This window comes from Parasteatoda tepidariorum, chromosome 4, assembly GCF_982258835.1.
Source record: "Parasteatoda tepidariorum strain Cologne lab strain chromosome 4, Ptep-v5.0, whole genome shotgun sequence".
NCBI classification, from domain to species: Eukaryota; Metazoa; Arthropoda; class Arachnida; order Araneae; family Theridiidae; genus Parasteatoda; species Parasteatoda tepidariorum.
In genome coordinates this window covers 116,363,253-116,385,348 of record NC_141758.1, presented here as the reverse complement: position 1 = coordinate 116,385,348, position 22,096 = coordinate 116,363,253, and the positions used below count along the sequence as shown (strand labels likewise).

Here is a 22,096-nt window from a genome sequence, read left to right as displayed (position 1 = left end):
AAAATTTTAAAAGTTTTAGGCACTTTACCACGTAGTTTTTGTATTTCTTTTTTTTTATTACTTTTTTTTAAAAAAAACTCAAAACGATTGAGGATTTTCTTCAAATTTAATTTTGTATGTTTTGTATCATGATTTGTATTATGTAATTTGCAATGCTAGAAAATGACATTTGTGGATCAGATTGTGTTAATTCCTGATAATTTTCAGCTTTCTTTAGAAAAGTACACGAACTACTTAGAAAATTGCTTCAAACTTAATAAAATTTTTATGATATTAGAATAATACTTTTTTTATTTAGGTAATTTTTCTGCACATGCGCAGCATGAAAAACTACTTAAAATGCTCATAGCTTGTGAAGTTTTTAATTTTTTTTTCTCCAAATTTTTCTTTAATTTTTATTAAATATTTTTTTAGATTATAGTTGAAAAAAATAATAAAATAAAACAAAAAAAAAACTGTCTATATTTCCATGTCGAAAATTGAAAGATTGACATTTCATATATATGGTAGAGCAAACAACTTAGATTTATCCGTAATTATTACGATGTCATGACCTGACTGAAATTACGGTCTGACGTTGAGTAATAAGAATTATGGATTTTGATAATTTCCATACTAATTTCCTAAACATAAGTTGTTTCTCATAACTACCTAGAACTATGAAACTTTGTTGTCCCCAACTCATTTACTTATCTTTTTTTTACTCATCTAACAAATATAAATACAATAAATGATTAAATATTGTAAATGATTTTATAGAAATATAAAATTTAATAAAACAAGCTAAGAAATCTTATAAATCACAGTCAAATGGACTGTTCTAAAATTTTATCTTCACTCCTTATCAAAAAAGCTAGAAAACATAAACCCAAATAAATGCTGTAAGCAGAAATTTCTATTGCTTCAAATGCAAAATGATAAAGAATTCTAGTGTTAATTTTCCCCCAAAACTAGAACATTAATTTCTAAAAATCACACTTATTTCATCATTTTACATAGAAGTATAAAATTTCAGTGTAGTTTAATTTTTAATTTAGATATATCTAAATCCTATATCTATATATAGATTTAGGATTAAGTAAGGATATCTCTATATCGTTTATCTAAATATTATGTTTTTATTCAATAGTAAATATATGCATAGTTTTATGAATGTTATATTCCAATATAAAATGAAGTAGTATATACTGCTTAAAATTGCGTCAATATGAATTTTGTTAACGTTAACTGAATATATTTCTATGTTATTGTACTTCTGATTATTGATCTCTGGGGCACAGGGGATAAAGCACTTGCCTCCCAGTAAGGTAACCTGGGTTCGAATCCCAGCAATGGCGGGTCGAAATAAATTTCACAACGACTAGAGTGCTGGAGTAAAATATCCTCAGTGTTATACGAATCATGGGATAGAGATTCTTCGCCGTCAGTTTAACTGTGGAAGGTTTTCGGGGTTTTTCTCCTAATGTAACGCAAATGCGTGTTAGTTCTATCTAAATGTCCTCCACAAAGGAAAATTTCTCTCAATCCAGGAGTTTCCTTGTCTTTTGGTTTGGATTCAAAGTTACTAATCTATGGAGTTGAACGTTAGTTTCATAAATACAAAATTGGGTCTGCTGTTCAACTACGATTATAAAATAAAACAACCGCTATCAGCATTTTTATGCCTCCAAATTTTGTACAATTTGATACAAGGATAGATATTACGAAAATCAGGCGCTATATAGTGAGTAATAATCTCTTTACATTTTCACTGGTCTGTTTATGTCCCGATTAAATTTTTGTGAACAAAAAAGTACTAAAGTAATTTTAAATAAAAATTAAAATACAAAGAATGTGTAATGTTCGCAATTATGATGAAATAAAAGTTTCAAAATATCAGGTCGTCACCCAACTGCCGCAAAAAGAAATCAAATATGCAGGATATATAATATTGATCGCCGTTTCTCAGAACCCTCAAAACTTAAGTGAAAACAGTATGAGCATTAAGGTTTGAAAATTAATAGTGAAACATTGAAAAAAAATTAATAAAAAGTTTTAAGAAAAAGTTATTGAAATTTGAGAAATCTAGAGAAAGAGGGACAAAGAATCAAAACCTGTTTAGTTGCCGGAGAAAAAAGGAGTTCAAATGCGATCATTGGAAAGTTATTATCAGGCTATCAAACTGGTTTTGTTATTTTTTATCCAGTCTTTTTCGCTAGTGATTCAACTCTCTGCTTTTAATAATTAATTTCAATATAATATATTTTGGTCACTTTAGCTTGCCAATTTAGAATTTATTGGACTTATATTAACTGTTTTATGTTTTCTTTTTCAAAAAAAGTTTACGAAGCCAGCTAATTAGACTGCTTAAAAGGAAACTGATTAGCATGTTAGTCAACTTTTATACAAAAACGTATAAAGTTGAGAAAAATGAAAGGGCTACCAGATATACTCGTATATTTAAAATCATATTTACTTGTCAATATTTATTTTTCACACCTCTCGTCATTTATTAGATTTTAATAAATCAAAAATATTTTTCTTTACTGAACTTAATCAAAGAAGTTGGCTTTTGTACAAACTGATTCACTTTTTAACTTGTCTTTAAATGCCTCTTTTCATTAGAAAATCCGAAGTATTTAAACTCGCAAAGGTAGAGATTAAATCTAAATTTTACTATATTTATTGATTGTTTAAAAAATTCTATCAGTGGTAAATTTTTTATACTTTACACAATGGATTTATTGTTTCATAAAATGTAATTTTTTTCTCTCCTTACTCTTTGTCAGTCATAGTACGAATGCACAGTATTTAACCGTTTCCCTCTAGTAGAGTTGAAATCGTTCATAATGAACCCAGATTTAATGAGAAGCCGGATTTAACGAAGAAAGCAAAAATACTTGGTTGGTAGACCCAATTGGAACTTAGTTCGCTTTTAAAGAGCAAACCCCGGTTTCAGCAAACAATATTTTAGTGATTCATAAGCCGGGGTCTGTTTAGAAGAAATTACGGACCCTTCACAAAATATCTTTTCATAAAAACGGACCCTTCGCAAAATAATTTCTTTTAATCGGACCCTTCACAAATTTGTTTATCTTCATTACTGTTTTATATGTTGCATCGCTAAATCAGTAGCTGCAATTGCTGTTTATTTTATAAAATTTAATTTTTTTAATTATATATTTACAGTGTTGAGCATAATCTTGTATGTCTTTACAATTTAAAAACACCTTGAAAAAGTTTTGCAATAACGGATCCTATTTGCACAAATTCACAAAAGCGAACCCTGATTGAAAGAATGTGTGACTTAACGTTTATTTTATATTCACAAATTACAAATAATTTTTTCACAATTTTACGAACACGGACCTTTCACAATATGTCTGGACAGATCCCTGATAAGAATTACATTTAATTCCAAATCTCCAGCTCAGTTAACTCCTTCTTAGAAAAATTCTTTCTTGATATTGATGAATTTTTTTAACGTTTTTTTTAAATTATTTTTTTATTTTTATTTTTTACTATTTGAGCCATGTAGCTTATCCGAAGAACTGTAACGCTATAATAAGAATAGTTCAAATCAATTTAATACTTTTTTCATATTCTACACAGAAATAAAAAAAACAAAAGAAATAAATACTGTATTTCTAATTTAGTAAGTAACATTGAACGTTATTGATTTTTTCACAACCGCTCGGTTAAACAGCATATATACAGTCCCTTCGTGCCGCTTGCTGATTGCTATCTCCTATAGATTATATGCTTGCTATTTTGATGTGTGAAATATTGATATTAATATTATCTAATTTCTCTTTCAAGGTCATGAAACTAAGGAAATCGGAGTATAAGCTCGAAGAATTTTGATGAAAAAAATGATAAGTACCGATTTTATTGCTCGATTTCAATTCTCTTTCTCTCATTTATATATATATATATATATATATATATATATATATATATATATATATATATATATATATTTGTTTTTTGCTTTTTCATTTAAAGGCATTGACCAGTTATTCATTTATTTCGATCAATTGCTTGTGCTCATTATAAATGTGCAAAGAATATCTATATTTTTTTAAATATTCGTATATATATTCTATATTCCTTATACATATAATCTCTATCCTTTCCCTATACAAACAAATTCTTAATTGTAATTATACAAATTTTAAATTTGAAATACTTAATATATTCTCAATTCAAAATTGGTTTTGCTATCACAATCCAAGGAATGATAATGCACTAATTTTGCAAATCATAATATTTAAGTTAAACATTTTCGAAAAACTCGTTTAATATTCTTAGAAAAACTCGCACGCAATTCATTCGAAAATGAAACACATATTCGAATATTAGAACTAATTTCTTTTTTTAAAACAAAATTTTATAAAATCATACTATTATTATCATTCAAAACTGGTCAATTGCCCTACATTTAACTGTTCCATAACAATAACAGTAATATTGTATCGGAAATATTGATGTGACATTTTAAACCCCTGTAGCAGAATTTACAGAGAGAATCTATAACACTATCTTCAAAAATCGGATATTTCTGTAACCTCAGTGTGGTCAGTTAGAGATTGTCGTTACCTTAATACATGTTGCAAAATTTGCAAATATATAAACCTTAGAAATTATATTTAAAAAATTTACATTGTTTAAATTTCAGTTGAAACTTTATACGAAGATACTACAAAATTGGATTTAATCCCAATGAAATTAAACCTCAAATTAAGTCACAGAAAGAAAAAAAATTTACTTTTTTTTTCTTTGCGAAGAAAGTGTTCTCCTTGCTCAAATTTTTAGTATTTATTTTACATCATATTTTAATTTTTAGTATTTATTTTACTTTATTTTACTAATACTTATTTTACTTCATTTATAAATATAATTGTATATAAGCACAATAAAAACAAAAAGAGAAAAAAGAGAATGCTTTTATAAATTTGGAAAAACAAAGCCTTTATTTCACAGCTAAATATTAAATTAGTTTAGAGCATGCAATATTAAAAAAACACTATTCTGCATTTTTCTTCACAGAATTGATTTATTATTTATAGACATGTGTTTATTAAGTTTTGAAGAATTTACATTTAAATAAACAAAACGAAATAGGGAAGGCGGATATAGTATCGAAAGGTTTATTAACTATCAAATTATTTTGCACACAGCTTATAGAATATTAGTAAGTCTTATATTACTTTAATTCATATTTTTTTAACCATTTAAATTTTGAATATGGAAACTAATTTACATACAATAACTTTATCATTATTTCTCTTGATCAGAAGGTCAATCTAAATTAATTAATAATACTCTCGATATAAATTATATTATGTCCTGATTATGATTCAGAAATTATGTGTCGTTATCGGCACGGCTGCTATCGTGATAGTAAATATTTTTTTAATAACTATTCTCCTTTGTTTTTCTTTTTTTCTACTAATATTTTTATAAACGATTATGTTCCTGCCAGTTCGATATCTTTTCATTTTCTTTTGAGTCATTATGCCCCAACCAGTTCGAGTGATGAACTGGTTGATGATGGGGTATGTCTTCCAGAAAGTCCGGAATATGATTGAGTAATTCTGTATCGCTAGTGGTAAAAGAATTACTTGATCTATGTGCTTGTATTGCCGGGGCCGTAGTAACGATTTAGAAATTCATCTGCAGAGTGTAGTTGCAATGAATTTCTTAATCTAGGACCTGTCCGCCTTCCGGACACTGGAAGCTTACTTGCTGTCGAGGTAATAATGCTTACTTTTTTCTAACATTTTTCTTTGTTTTGCTTTTTTTTCTTTTCCATGATTTTTCTAGTTATTATGCCCCAACCAGTTCGAGTGATGAACTGGTTGATGATGGGGTATGTCTTCCATGAAGTCCGGAATATGATTGAGTAATTCTGTATCGCTAGCGGTAAAAGAATTATTTGATCTATGTGCTTGTATTGCCGGGGCCGTAGTAACGATTTAGAAATTCATCTGCAGAGTGTAGTTGCAATGAATTTCTTAATCTAGGACCTGTCCGCCTTCCGGACACTGGAAGCTTACTTGCTGTCGAGGTAATAATGCTTACTTTTTTCTAACATTTAACTTTGTTTTGCTTTTTTTTTTCTTTTCTATGATTTTTCTAGTTATTATGCCCCAACCAGTTCGAGTGATGAACTGGTTGATGATGGGGTATGTCTTCCATGAAGTCCGGAATATGATTGAGTAATTCTGTATCGCTAGCGGTAAAAGAATTACTTGATCTATGTGCTTGTATTGCCGGGGCCGTAGTAACGATTTAGAAATTCATCTGCAGAGTGTAGTTGCAATGAATTTCTTAATCTAGGACCTGTCCGCCTTCCGGACACTGGAAGCTTACTTGCTGTCGAGGTAATAATGCTTACTTTTTTCTAACATTTTTCTTTGTTTTTCTTTTTTTTTTCTTTTCTATGATTTTTCTAGTTATTATGCCCCAACCAGTTCGAGTGATGAACTGGTTGATGATGGGGTATGTCTTCCATGAAGTCCGGAATATGATTGAGTAATTCTGTATCGCTAGCGGTAAAAGAATTACTTGATCTATGTGCTTGTATTGCCGGGGCCGTAGTAACGATTTAGAAATTCATCTGCAGAGTGTAGTTGCAATGAATTTCTTAATCTAGGACCTGTCCGCCTTCCGGACACTGGAAGCTTACTTGCTGTCGAGGTAATAATGCTTACTTTTTTCTAACATTTTTCTTTGTTTTTCTTTTTTTTTTTCTTTTCTATGATTTTTCTAGTTATTATGCCCCAACCAGTTCGAGTGATGAACTGGTTGATGATGGGGTATGTCTTCCATGAAGTCCGGAATATGATTGAGTAATTCTGTATCGCTAGCGGTAAAAGAATTACTTGATCTATGTGCTTGTATTGCCGGGGCCGTAGTAACGATTTAGAAATTCATCTGCAGAGTGTAGTTGCAATGAATTTCTTAATCTAGGACCTGTCCGCCTTCCGGAAACTGGAAGCTTACTTGCTGTCGAGGTAATAATGCTTACTTTTTTCTAACATTTTTCTTTGTTTTTCTTTTTTTTTTCTTTTCTATGATTTTTCTAGTTATTATGCCCCAACCAGTTCGAGTGATGAACTGGTTGATGATGGGGTATGTCTTCCATGAAGTCCGGAATATGATTGAGTAATTCTGTATCGCTAGCGGTAAAAGAATTACTTGATCTATGTGCTTGTATTGCCGGGGCCGTAGTAACGATTTAGAAATTCATCTGCAGAGTGTAGTTGCAATGAATTTCTTAATCTAGGACCTGTCCGCCTTCCGGAAACTGGAAGCTTACTTGCTGTCGAGGTAATAATGCTTACTTTTTTCTAACATTTTTCTTTGTTTTGCTTTTTTTTCTTTTCTATGATTTTTCTAGTTATTATGCCCCAACCAGTTCGAGTGATGAACTGGTTGATGATGGGGTATGTCTTCCATGAAGTCCGGAATATGATTGAGTAATTCTGTATCGCTAGCGGTAAAAGAATTACTTGATCTATGTGCTTGTATTGCCGGGGCCGTAGTAACGATTTAGAAATTCATCTGCAGAGTGTAGTTGCAATGAATTTCTTAATCTAGGACCTGTCCGCCTTCCGGAAACTGGAAGCTTACTTGCTGTCGAGGTAATAATGCTTACTTTTTTCTAACATTTTTCTTTGTTTTGCTTTTTTTTCTTTTCTATGATTTTTCTAGTTATTATGCCCCAACCAGTTCGAGTGATGAACTGGTTGATGATGGGGTATGTCTTCCATGAAGTCCGGAATATGATTGAGTAATTCTGTATCGCTAGCGGTTAAAGAATTACTTGATCTATGTGCTTGTATTGCCGGGGCCGTAGTAACGATTTAGAAATTCATCTGCAGAGTGTAGTTGCAATGAATTTCTTAATCTAGGACCTGTCCGCCTTCCGGAAACTGGAAGCTTACTTGCTGTCGAGGTAATAATGCTTACTTTTTTCTAACATTTTTCTATGTTTTGCTTTTTTTTCTTCTTTTCTATGATTTTTCTAGATAATGTGTGTAAAAGCTCTTTTTTTTTTGTATTTAGAATACTCTTTTGATGCTTCTTTCTGGTAAACTTCTTTTTAATTTACAGAATATCACTTTCTTTTGCCGCATTAAAACTATTTCACCTTTTTATATTTTAAGTTTTTTCTTACCATAATTTTTAAAATAGTTTTAGGTTACGATAGTGCTACTTTTTTCTTAATTTACTTTTTTTGTTTAGTAATTTTTTTAAAATGATTTTAAAAGTTTTATTACATTAATTTTTCTATAAGTTTCAGTTTAGTATTAGTACATGTTAAGTATAAAACATTAATATTAGTTTTTGTGTTCATTTAATTTTAACTTCCAAGTAAATTTTTTGATGTGATTTACGAAATTCTGATTTTCTATTACTTAATCCATATTTTATTATTTTTGTTTTTATATTTCATGCCCTAAGATAATATCTTTTTGTATTTTAATATTATTTCAAAACTGTAATATCTGTTAAGTAATTTGTTGTCGAGTTATTTTAATACACTTTTTTGAGTTATTTACACAATTCTTTTTGTGTTTAATGCTTTTTCAAGTTTTTTCTTGATTTCTTTTATGCAAAAGTTTCACTTTAATCTGTGTTTTGCTTTTGTAACATATATTGATTTTTGATTTTTTCGTACATTATTCTGTCTACAGATTTTATCTGTAGCTGTATAAATAATCAGGGTGGCCACCCACCTGGAAAACCTGGAATTATCAGGGAATTTTTTTATACTGGAAAAAACCTGGAAATATCAGGGAAATTTGGATTAAAGCCTGGAAAAAATCAGGGAATTTTAAAGAAAAGCTGGAATTTTTTTCTTTGGTAATTTTTTTAATTTCACTAATTTAAATTATTTGCTAATTTTCTTAATTTAAATTATTTCATCCATTATACCCATTTTTTTAAACAGAAATGTATCTCCAAACAGTTGAAATATCATCAACTTAGCGATACTTTGCTTGCATCAAAATTTGCTCCATTACAGCTCTTTTAAACTAGAATGCCACATAAAATTCTCCCATGGTTGCTAAACGAATGTAGATATCTTTGACGGCTATGGGACTGTGCAATTTAGGAAAGATTCAGGTGGAAAAAGGGATTAGGACATTAGCTTCTGTTTTTAAATTCTTTCATGGTCTGAATCCATTTTTGGCTCAAGTTTGTTCCGATGCTTTGGCGGTAATTTTTTTTTCTATTTTGACAAAATGTTTTTGTATTTTCAACTTTATAAAATTCTCCAAAAATTAGTTGGTTATAATTTAACAATAAAAGATTTTATGTCGCACTTTTTTTCAGAAGGCTTTTCTACTCCCATTCAAAGAAATCTGTGAATTATTTTTTCTCAGCAAACCAACCAATCACACATTTTTTTACAATCGCTAACAGCAATGTTTGTTGACAAATCATTACAATTGTTGCATTAATGCTAATTTTTTCTATTTCGTTTTAACATTTTATAACATATTCTAACTTTAAAAAAAGGTTTTTTTAGGAGCCAACTATATATTAATATTTAATTTTATTCTTATGTTTGTCAATATATGATTTTTGATTCAAAATTTTGTACCAAAACATTAAAAAATAAATAAAAAATCTTGCCAAATTGTCAAAATAAATTATTTTTTTCAAGATGATATGTTAAAAAAATAGCTTTTTGAATAAAATATTTTATAATATAGACACTTTTCTTGTACACATCCTATATTTTATAAGAAAAAAGAAACAAAAACCTGGAAATTTTAAGATTTTTATCTGGAAAACCTGGAAAAATCAGGGAAATTTGAAATCTGATTTGAGTGGCCACCCTGTTATTGTATCAGTTTTTCTTGATTACAAAAGACAAACTAAGTCGTGTGTATCTTTTTTTGCATGAAATTAAATTTGGGTATAATTTGAAAAATATTTTAGTTAACTTTTCAAAAATTTGAAAAGAATTTAATAATTTAAATTATTTTGTTTTAATATAAAACATTATGATGTTTTAGAAATAATTGATGACATTGTGGACCATGCTGAAGATACCAGAGAACGTCTTATTAAAGAAACTAGACATGTTGCCATTGTTGATCGAAAGCCTGGAGAATGTTGTGAGTTTTTAAATATATTTATATCAGTTTCTCTTGATTTCAATGAAAGTTTCTTCTGTCTATTTTAAATTTTTATGATCTGGGAAATACTATATTGTACATACATACATAAATGAATATTTTCTATTTTCAAATTAATTCTAATATTTAGCTTTTCCCTTGAAATATTTTTACATCTATTCATTGTAACTTATTAAAAATGAGTAGCAATTATCTAAAAATGAATAAAATTCTTAATTTTATTCAAACTTTTAAATTTAATTGTATTATAATAAATTTATATTCAAGTATGTTTGATGTCTATTACAAATGGGAAATGTTAACCAGCAGCAATATATGTAAATTAATATTTAGGCATTCAAGTTTTATTATCTTTTACTGAATTTAAAAAAAAAAAAAAACTTGAAATTCCCTACTTTTTGAATTGCATATTGTGCAATATTTTGCTCTAAATTTTTATTATTTTTTAACTTTTGCTGTCCTTTTGTGTTGCATAGCTGCTAAGTATTAGGATTTTTTTTAAAGATTTTTGATATTGGTTGTTATAGTCATATTGGTTCATATAGTAAAAGCATTAAAGTTAGAAGCAATTTTTTACATTTTTTATGGCTTTTACACACATACGACATAATTTTCAGGGTTTCATTAGATTTCTTTATTTTAAAATCATCTTTAGATATTAATTTAGTTTAACGATATACAGGGTATCTGCCCACCTGGAAAGTCATGAGTTTCGGTACTGAACCAAATTTGTGAAATGTCATGATTTTAACTATTTTTTTTTAAAAAAAATCATGAAAAGTCATGGATTTAAGTAGCTGTAAAATCTAATTTTTGAAATGGAATTTACCTCCCCCCCCATTTTATGCTGTTCCGAATATCTGAATTTGTAACAAAATCCCCTCTCACAGTCACATTTTATAAAAAATAGAAAATGTTTTTATCATGTTTCTTAAAAATTATGGTGTTCTTTCAAAAAATGAAAGAAAAAACATCATTTCTAGAATCAAATTATCTTTTAAGCTGTTTCTTTATCCCCCCCCCCCAACAAAATGCGAGAATATCACTCATAATATTAGAATAAAAATGTTCAATTTAAAAATATAGAGAGACAGATTTTTGTAAACCCAGTGCTTTTGTTATTTTATTTTACTAACATATACGTTTGTTATTATTAAAATATCTTGCAAAAAGATATTAGTGCAAGAGAGTTTTGTTTTTGATAGTTCGGAAAATTCTGCTACAGGATCACATCAAAGTTAATAAGTTAGTTAATTAGAATTCAAGTTTTTACTACTCATTTAAGTCCTGACTCATTTGAGATGAATACCCTAAGGAAATTGTTACTATTTTCATTATGACAGATGATTAAAGTCTAATAGAATCACAATATAAAATGATCAGTATGAAATGGGGTAAACGTAAAGGCAAAATTAAAAATAAATTTAATTTGGTACTTTTCAAAATTTTGTTTTTAATGGATGTCAATGAATTTAACATTCAAAAGATTAGGAGTTTAATTTTAGTATTAAAAGTTCAGTGTTAAAAAGAATGATTAAAGAACAATTAAATTTTCTACCCCTGAATTTAAATATATTGCTTTAGATCTTATTAAATTTATGCTTGCTATCAACAATTTTGATTTATTAAATGTTTCAAAAATTAAAAAAGAATTTGGTGTTATTTATTTTCTTGGTAAAGATTTTGAAAGGGGTTTACTACCTTCTATGACTGTTAATAAACTTTCTGAATATTTCCCAATTAAAGAGAAGATCAGAGTTTCTGTTTGTTCTAGATATTGTAAAACTTTATAGAAAAGAATTTGTAATTATAATTTCTATTATAAAAGTTTAAATAATTTAAAAGATATTTATTTGAGTTGTTAATAATTATTCTATGCACATTGTCACGGGTGACCTTAACTTTATTAATAGTATAGATTTAAGATTTCTCATGGGACTTGGGACTAAGTTTAGACAAACAAAAAAAATTATCACTTAAATTTTATTCTTGCTTCAATCAGTAAGAGTTTAGATCGTTTTATTGCGAAAATGCTCAAAAAAATTTAATTGGCCTGTAGAAGGATTTAGTGAGAGGAAATTTTATGTATTGTATAATTTCAAATTGAATTTTTTGAACAATAGTATGAAAAACCAGGGTTATTATTTGTGTTGATAAAGCCTTTAATAATTATTGCTTGATTTGCAGAAATTTTTTTTAATTAGTTAATGTGTAAAGAATGTGAAAACAATAATACTTTTCTCAAAATTAATAATTCTAAAAAAGAAATTGATAATAGAATTTTTACTTTTTCCAAGAATATAGGATTACCCTTATTTATTTCTACAATTAAGTTTCACAAAACACCAGTTAAATTTAGATATGTAACTTGCAGTATTGGCTATTATAATTCTTTTTTTGGTAAAAGAATTTTTAATTTTTCTTATCTAATCGAATATCTAAATATAAAATGCTCTTAATAAAAAAAATAACCCTTTTTTTCAATTTGAACTTTCCTAAAAGAAACACCACAAAAAACTATTTACTATTCATATGAAAAAACAGAAAATATCTAAAACCTTATCTGTATGTTTGCGTTTTTTAAATTGTATTTTTTTTAAAAAAAAATTGTCTCTGAGTCACAATGCATGTTGTTTAAACAGTTATATTTTGTAAAATCTACTGGATTTTTTTCTATCTAAGTTGGCAACTATGTATATACCTAAAATTGCTAAAAGTACCCCACCGTTGGAGTACATTCACCCACACTTAAAGGCTTTTTCGTAAAAAAAATTACATTATTTTTTTATTATTTTTTTTTAAATCATGAATGGTGTGCAGAGATTGTCTTGTAGGAAAAAAAATATTCAAAATTTATTCATAATTTTTTAATGAAATAAAAAAAATTAGAAGCTAGAGAATGTGTAACTAACTCCTGTTTCCCCAAATAGTTTTTATCAGGGTCGCCACCCACTTGGAATTATCAGGGAATTTTTTTTCACTGGAAAAAAACCTGGAAAAGTCAGGGTGGGAAATTTGGACGAAAACTTGAAAAAATCAGGGAATTTTAAGGAAAAGCTGGGATTTTTTTCTTAATTTAAATTATTTTACCATCCGTTATATCCACTTTATTTAGACAGAAATTTGTCGTGAAACAGTTGAAATATCATCAACTTGGCAATACTTTGCTTGCATTAAAATTCTCTCCATTATTACCTTGCTGAACTAGAATGCCATATTAAACTCACCCATGGTTGCTAAATGAATGGAGAAACCTTTGACCTCTTTGGAGGTTATGGGACTATGCAGTTTAGGAAAGACAAAAATTGTGGAGGAGGTGGAAGATATTTAGCTCTTTAGTTAGGATATTTGCTTCTGTTTTTAAAATTATTTATTTATTTATTTATTTTATCTTCTAGTCTGTGGGCTTATTTCATTTATTGTTCAAGTTTGTTCCATTGCTTTGAGGGTATTTTTTGTTTTTAACAAAATTATTAGAAATGTTTTAGTATTTTTTACTGTATAAAATTCTCCAAAAAATAATTTTTTATAACTTAATAATAGATTTTTTCTTGTATTCTTTTTCTGAAAGCTTTTGTTCTCTTATCCAATTAATTATTTTTCCTCAGCAAAGCCAACTAGTCACTCATTTTCTTGAATCACTAACACTAAAATTGTTTCATTGATGCTAATTTTCTGGATTTCATTTTAACTTTTTATAACATATTTTATTTCTTTTATGAACCAACTAGATATTTACATTAAATTTGACTGTTTTATTGTTAAATATTTTATTTTTGATTCAAAATTAGAATTGTGTGTTAATCACAATGTTGAAAGTTTGTAAATGTTGCTTATATTCCAGAGATAATATTTCCAAAACTGTTTCTTCTTTTACTCTGAAAAACCAAGGAATGTATGGAAAACATGTTTAATGATGTAAAAACTTAGAATATGGAATTAATTTATTTATATTTGTTTATTAGAAAGAAGAAAAATTAAACTTTTTTTCGTTCTTCTGCACTGTACAGGTACAGGTTTTAAGTTGCGCAACCAGTTGACCAAAATTTTAAACTTAATATTAAGTAAAGAAGGTATCATTTTCAAGGTAACAAATTAAAGGTTTAGAAATAATGACTTTAACTTATAAATATCAGTTATCAATAAGTTATAGGCTGTTAAATGATTACATCATTTGAAATTTTTTACCTTGATTAGTGAATCTCAATCAAAGTGTAACTTTTTTTAAAAAAAATTCAAAAAAATGGAAACAATAGTAATTGAAATGAATTGTTAAAATACATGTTATCTTGAACAAATGTATAGAATCATTTCAAATTACGATATACAAAAAAAATTCTCAAGATAGACTTTTATAATTATGTAGTCAAGATAATTATGTTTAAAAATCGTCATTGTTGTAAAAATTGTTTTTCTTTTTCCTTTTTAATATACAGTGACAATTTTTTCAATAGTTTTTTTTATTGTGCATAAAAATAATAAAACTTTTTGCATCTTTTTCTGATATTTTTTTAAAAAAAGAAAAATATTCAGCAACTGTTTTTTTTTATTCTAGGATTTTTAAAATTACTAAATTTAAGGTAATATTGCTTAGATATGAGTTTTATTTACATTGTTGTTAATATATGTTGCACAGTTAAAATTAAAAGGAGTGATTTTTTGACAAACTTTTTTCACAAGATGTTATGAAACACATTCCAACAATAAATAGAAGACAATTTAAATTCAATGAAGCTAATAAATTGTAAAATAATGTTTATAGTATTAAGATTAAAGTAATTTTCAGTCATTATAAATAGAAGACAATTTAAATTTAAAGAAGCTATTCAAGTGAAAAATATTGTTTATAGTATTAAGATTGAAATTAAAGTAACTTTCAGACATTATAATGGTTACCATTAACTTATATTTATGTCCAACTTAAAAAATTGCATCTGACATGGAAGTAAAGAAGTTCAAATTAATTATATATCATATTTTAGTTAAGAACTGCATAGAACTTTTTATTCAAATGTCAGCTTCAAAGTTCAGTCAAGTTTACATTTAAATTACAAACAAATTCACAGAGTTTAGACAATTTGTAAATGAGTAATAATTTTTTGCTTTTGTGCAATTTACATCTAACACCAACAATTTAATCCATTTAATTTGAACTTATTGCCATTAATTTCTATGAAACAAATTGTTTTTCGATAGGTTATGATGTACTAAATATTTAATATAAAAATTTGATTATTATAAACCTATGTTTTATTAGATAGTTCTGAAAATTTTATGTTAATTTTTTACGTCCAGCACTCTGGAATTGCCCTGTTGTAAAAACAATTAACTAATCTAAGCTAAGAAACCATGTCGTTAGCAAATTCTTTAGATATTCTAATTTCTAATAAGAAAAAAAATAATGAAATTTAAAGAATTTTATCTAGTTTTTTTTCTATGGAATATGCAACAAGAAATTTGACAGTTTTGCCTTTTTGAATACTGAATATCTCCTACAATAATAATGCTAATTCAAAACAAACAACATTATTTAAACATTTGACTTTAGGTATTGGTTTAAAGAAAATTATATCAATGAATTTTATTAAGAACACTGTTTGGATAAAATATAGTATAAAATGGTTCTATGTTGAAATGTAAATAAATATAAAAATTTATTAGTGCATAATTAGCTGGAATTATTTGCTTTTGATTAAGGAAAATATATTAAACAATACTTATCCATGGTTTTTTTTGGGTTACTCTGTATTTGCTATTTGGTACAGCTTGTACTTAAACTACTCAACACTTTAAAATATTTTTTTATTCATTAGAAGCAAAGTATTCTACTAGCTAACTATATTTTCTCCACATCTTTTCAAGATGATTCATTAAAAATAACATTATAAATAAAATACTTCATAATATATGCTCTTTTCTTGTACATCCACCTTTACTTTATGAGGTAAAAGAAAAACACGCTGACCTGGAAATGCTAAGATTTTTACTGGAAAACCTTGAAAAATCAGGGAAATTTGAAACCTGATTTGAGTGGCCACCCTGATAATATATATTTTTATATTAGACTTTAATTTGTTAACTTCGTTTTTTTATAATTAATTACTTTTATTTTAGTATAAGTTATTATCAATCAATGTTTTTATTTGTAAATTGCATTTTTTTTATAAAGTTTAAGCATAAATTTATATTAATACTTTTTTCCTTTTTACTGCTTAATTAATTTTATTTTGTTTATATATATATATATATATATATATATATATATATATATATATATATATATATATATATATATATATATATATATATATATATATATATATATATATATATATATATATATATATATATATATATATATATATATATATATATATATATATATATATTGTAAATTGTAGAATTTGATCTATATTGTTTAATGAATGGTAATACTCGTATACCTTCATTTTTGTATGTTATGCATTTACAGCATTTTTTTGATTTATGAATAATATGTTAATGTTTTTTTTGCATGTAAAAGTTTTTTCTTACATTACTTATATATAAATTTAATCTAAGTATTAGTGCACTTCACATAAGTTTATATTATTACTTTATAGTATTACTTTATTTACATTTTAGTTTTTTAGTATGTTTACTTGTGTAATTTTCAGAGTTCGATTTAATTGAATTTAAATAATATATTTAAGTTTCTGTATTCTACGTATTAGCAACTCTTTTTTTTTATTTAATAAATTTATGTATTAAATTTAGCTTACTTGTTAAAACATTTAATATTAGTTTCCATTAATATTAGTGTACATTAATATTAGTCTCCATTAATATAAGTTTCCATTAATATTAATTTATCTTTATAAACTGTTTAGTTTCTATAAAATTTTATTTCTTGATTTACAAGATTATATATTTAAATTTTTTTGACATATTTTTCACTCGTTTTTAAAATAATTATTACTTATTAATAATTATTTTTTCTACGTTTTTTTCTTTAATTTACTAAATCTCATTTTATTTTGCCAATTAAATAATATAATAAATAATTTGTGCTTTATGTGTTTACAATTTATCCTTTCCACTATTTTTCAGTGTCAAATTTAGACTACCCTTTACTTCGTGTTTTGAAAATTAAAAATCCAAATCTGTCATATTTTTACTTAGAGAAAACACACTTTGGTGTCTAATGACATATTTTAGAAATAGATATACTAATTATTTGGCTTATTTAAAGCATTCATTGAAACAAAAGTTACTTAGGGTGATATCCCTTTTTCCCAAATCACTGTAAGTAGTTTACATTAATAGAACTATTATTATTTCCATCTATTGTTATCGTATTTTTGTTTAAGTTTCAAAATTTGTTATTTATATTTTTTCAAAATAAATTTTAATCTGATTTTTAAATTATTTTTACTTTAGAATTACATTGGTATTCCGAATTGTACACAGTTTTATTTAACGTCATTTAAAGGTAGAATTGAATTGCTTAACTTTCGGAATTTGGTTTCCTCTTACTTTATAGGTTGAAAGTTTTCTAAACTTATGTTTGTAGATGAAAAAAAAATATATATACATTTTTATGATGTTTAATTGAATATTACTACAATTAATATTTGTCACCAATTATTAGTTCTGTCAAAATGTTACTACCCTTGTAATGTTTTACTGAAGAATTACTTTAGTTGTAGTCTGAATATATTGTTAAAATTTTCAGTTAATCTTGTTTGATTGCAAAATTAAATTATTTTGCTTGTAGATTTTAGATTTGTATGCTATTGTTTAATTCAAAAAATTTAATTTAATTTTGAATTGTAAATGATATTTTGAGCTAGAGTATTTTGTGTACTTTTTTCTTTAAATACTTTTAATTACTTTACGCTTAGCTTTAGTAAACTTAAAAGTGTGGCCCTAGCTAGATCTCGGGGGGTTTAAAATAAGGGAAAAAGCTTAGTGCCAAATATTTTTATTAGTACATATATAGCACGCGGCCAAACAAACATAAATTTAATTAATTAAGAAAAGGAGAAATAAGTGTCCATTCAGTTCGATGTCTGAGCATCTACTGCCTTGTATATGGTGGCGCTGTTGTAGCTTAGCTATATGTGGTTGCTACAAAAGTAGTTACTATGTAGTTGCTACAAAAGTAGTAGTTTTACAGTTAGCCACATGTGACATATTCAATAAGTTGTTTTTAACAGTGCCCTGATTAATTTTTATTTTAATGTGATATTTGAAATTTTGAATATTCTTTTTTTTTTTTTTTTTTTTTTTTTTTTTTTTTTTTTTTGTATTTTACAGGATTAACTGCAGCCTCTATAGCTCTATGAAAGAGAAGAATTTGTGTACTACACCACTTTTCTGGTAAGAATTTTATTTTCAAGCTTTAACCATCTTTAAATTGAATAAAATGTTTTAATATTTCCTAGGTTATTTATGAAATTCTAATCACTTTATTAGAAACAAATTTTATTATCCAGTTTAATAATTTTCAAACGAAATATTAAGAAAAAATACTTTTCAAATTATTTCCGTTTCCACTTAACACTTTAAAAACAAAATCAAACTATTAATATTATGTATAAAAGAAATTAGATTAAAATAAGCATGTTTTTTGTACGCATGCTATTTGAAAAAATTATTTTGTACAAGTTAGTACAAAATATAATAAAAAATAAACATTGCTTTTCTGAAATAAAAATAAATTGATCCTTTCGGCCTTCCCTTCCCTGTTTTCGAATTGTATATTTTTTTTCTGGCTATGGGACTCTTAGGTAATAAAAATTCTCTAGACGGAGATTTAAGAACAGTATTAATCAACGAAAGACTATAAATTATATTTTTCGAAAATATTAATTGAATATAAAGAAAGTATTAGTGTGGTATATCATTAGTATATTCATAAACTAAAAGTAACTCTTGCTATGCAAATTTTTATCAAGGAATATATTATATTTATGATTCATACGCAGTGTTTAAGTACGAAAAAAAAGATATCTCCCTAAATGACTTCCGTTTTTATAATCGGATGTCCAAGTACTAGCGATAAGTACTCTGATTCACTAATTTTAAACAATTTCTTTAAAAAAAATTATGAAACATAATCTCTTAATTACCTGCCCGTGCGTGTTTTTGCAGCTAACTATTTTACTAACTATTTAATTATATTCTTAATTTTCAAAGTATTATTCTCTACACAGGGGTGAGATTTTTCCGTTTTTTAGCTGATTTCCGCTTTTTTCACCTTCGTCTCTCAAATTTCAGCCTTTTTATCAAAAACTCTGATTATCCAAAAGTTAAACTTTTTAAAAATAAATAAATATTCCGCTTTTTCAGAGAATTCAGCCATAGAAATAAAATAATTATATTTATTTCTGATTTTCAAAGATAAACAGAAAATTCAAACTATATAGCAGCCAACCTTTCGCATTTTTACTTATTTTAGCTATTTTCTCCGCTTTTACGCGCCGAAGATAAGATTTTCCTCACTTCTGCCCGCCTGCCAGATAGCTCGTATTTTCGTAATTCAGACGTCCCTGCGTCAAACAAACATTTTAGAAGTCCCGGAATCTGCTATCATTTCGATTCTTATTCACGCGATTTTAATATCAAACATAACTTTTCGTATTTACGTAATTCAAAAGTTGCGCGCTGGGATTGTTATTCACGCGATTTGAATATTGTACATTGCGATTCTTATTTACGAGATTTAAAAATCTAATATCACGATTTGTATTTACTCGTTTTTAAAAGCCTATGTCGTGATTTGCTCCTGCGGCTATAATATCACACAACGATTTTCGTATTTATACATGATTTTAAAGTAAGGCGTTATAGGATTCGCATTCACGTGATCTAAAAATTATGAATCGAAATTTGTATTTACGCGATTTAAAAATTCTATAACGCAGAATGTATTTTCTCATTCATATTCACGTGATTTCAAAATCCATTATCGCTATTCATATTCACGCGATTTTAAAATCAATTATCGCGATTCTTGTAAAAAGTAAGTTTTTTTTCTTGAATTAGTTACTATAAAGGTGTCTGTTTTTCTATCGACAACGTAAAATTTACTCACTTGGAAATTCAGCTTTTTTGCCCTTTGGCACCAATCTCATCCCTGTCTACACTACTCCGTATGTTATATTTCCAATACTGTACTAATATAATGTTTTAGCAATTTAATTTAGCTTTTTCTTTAACCCTCGTTCGCTTTTAAATTATTTTATATTATAACCGTTGGTGAACAGCCGACCCGATTTTTAGGCTTACGACTACTAACGCACAACTCCGTAGCTTTGAAATTTTGAAACCAATCCAGAAGATAAGGGAACTCCTGGATCAAGTATCGGGAGAAATTTTGTCTTTGTGCAGGGCTTTTTGATGGAGCTAACCTGCATATGCGTAACATCGAGAGTAAAGCCATTAAACTTTTTTAAAAATTATTATCAAGTTTTTAATAAAAGAAAGCTTAGAATTATTGCCAGTTAGTTGAAAATTAAACCTTTTATACAGATTCTGCTGCTTTAAAATTACTCATAATCTATTACTCGATCTGAATCAGCAGTCTATATTTTCGAAAAAGGAATTTCAATTATTGTTTTTTTTTATATTGTTTCCTATTTAAGTAATAAAAAGTAAATGCATGTATGCGCAACTCAAAGTGTGTATACTTTGTTTTTTAAATGGATAAAAAATTACGGAGCTAAAATTTTTTTTTTTTTTTTTTTTTTTTTTTTTTGACGTTCAGACTTACTTTTGCCCGTTAACTTTAAGAAGGTTGCCTTTTTAAAAAAATAATGAGGAAGAAATTTGTTAAAAGAAGCTTTTAATCAACTTTTAACTAAACAATTCTCAATTTTAGCATAATTCATAAAGTATTGTTATAGCAGGAAAATGATGCTCGGTAGGCTTGATTTTGTTTAACAGCAAATACTAAAAATAAAAAATTGTTAAAAAAAAAAAAGAATTCCAACCCCATGCTAATTTTAGAATCATCTCAAAAAAATTGCTTTTTTTTTATAACTTTAAGTTTTTCTTTATACTTAAATAAGTTATATTAATACATTTTAGGATTTTAAATTATTTTATAGCTGTATTTAGTATGTCCAGAAAATTGTTTCAATATATTTTTTTTCATAAATTATGAATAAAATTTGTTCCTATTTCGCAGTAAAGGAGACAATAATGTTAATGTTTCATTAATGTTCAATTGAACTGTGACTGATTTTATTATCCCTAAAATTGGCATCAGTTTGGGCTAATTAATTTATTGCTTGAAACAAATAGAAACAATTAAATGTATTAAAATTATTTCTTTATTTTGTTAAGACGGCAGGAAAAATGAGGGTAAGCAGTGAAAACCATCATACTGTTCTTGCATTTAATCATATAACTTGAGTAATTTTAAGTAAAATAAAATATAATAATAGATGTATAATAAAACTCTATCGAAATATGCCCTTAAATATACCCTAATATGTATCTAGAACAGTTTTTAGATTGATTAGTAAAAAATATATTTTTAAACTTTTCTTTTTTAAGTTGATCGAAGTAATTGACGTTGTGGTTATTTAACTTTGATTCATGGGAAGAGTTATTACACTGTCTCATTCGACTTTTGAAATTTCTACTGCAAACGGAATTGTTTAACTTCCTAAGAAATGTTTTTTCCGAGTAGCACTAAGAAATAATAATAAATGAATAAATACAATTAAAAAAATAAGTAAATTGCACTGTTTTATTTTTTTTAGAAAGTTCCGTAAGTCATTATTTTTTTCAAATTAAGAGCGAAAACGATTATCTTACGTAAAACTTATTTTAATATCGCGAAAATTTATTTTAATTCAATATACTTTGCTACTAAGTGAATAAGGCCAAGACTCTGAAGTGAACAAATGAAAAATTTCAGTTATATTAAAAAAATATGAAGATGTAAATAAAAGTCGACATATTTT

At 26.5% G+C, this 22,096-nt stretch overlaps 1 protein-coding gene and 1 long non-coding RNA gene across 5 annotated transcripts in view; one reads left to right on the top strand and one right to left on the bottom strand.

The window, feature by feature from the left end:
• LOC147812596 (pre-mRNA 3' end processing protein WDR33-like) overlaps window positions 1-22,096 on the bottom strand; it is a 612,260-nt gene that overhangs the window by 53,459 nt on the left and 536,705 nt on the right. The gene's annotated exons all lie outside the window — the stretch shown is intronic.
• Window positions 1-22,096, top strand: part of LOC147812608 (uncharacterized) — a 30,679-nt gene that overhangs the window by 1,460 nt on the left and 7,123 nt on the right. Inside the window, exons 2-4 of one of the 4 annotated variants that reach the window (XR_015433308.1) lie at window positions 3,799-3,858; window positions 10,017-10,118; window positions 18,438-18,500. This is a non-coding gene — a long non-coding RNA (uncharacterized LOC147812608). Of the gene's footprint in view, window positions 1-3,798; window positions 3,859-9,307; window positions 10,119-18,437; window positions 18,501-22,096 lie in introns of those variants that run through there. The other 3 variants (XR_015433305.1, XR_015433307.1, XR_015433306.1) reach the window with 3 other exon arrangements.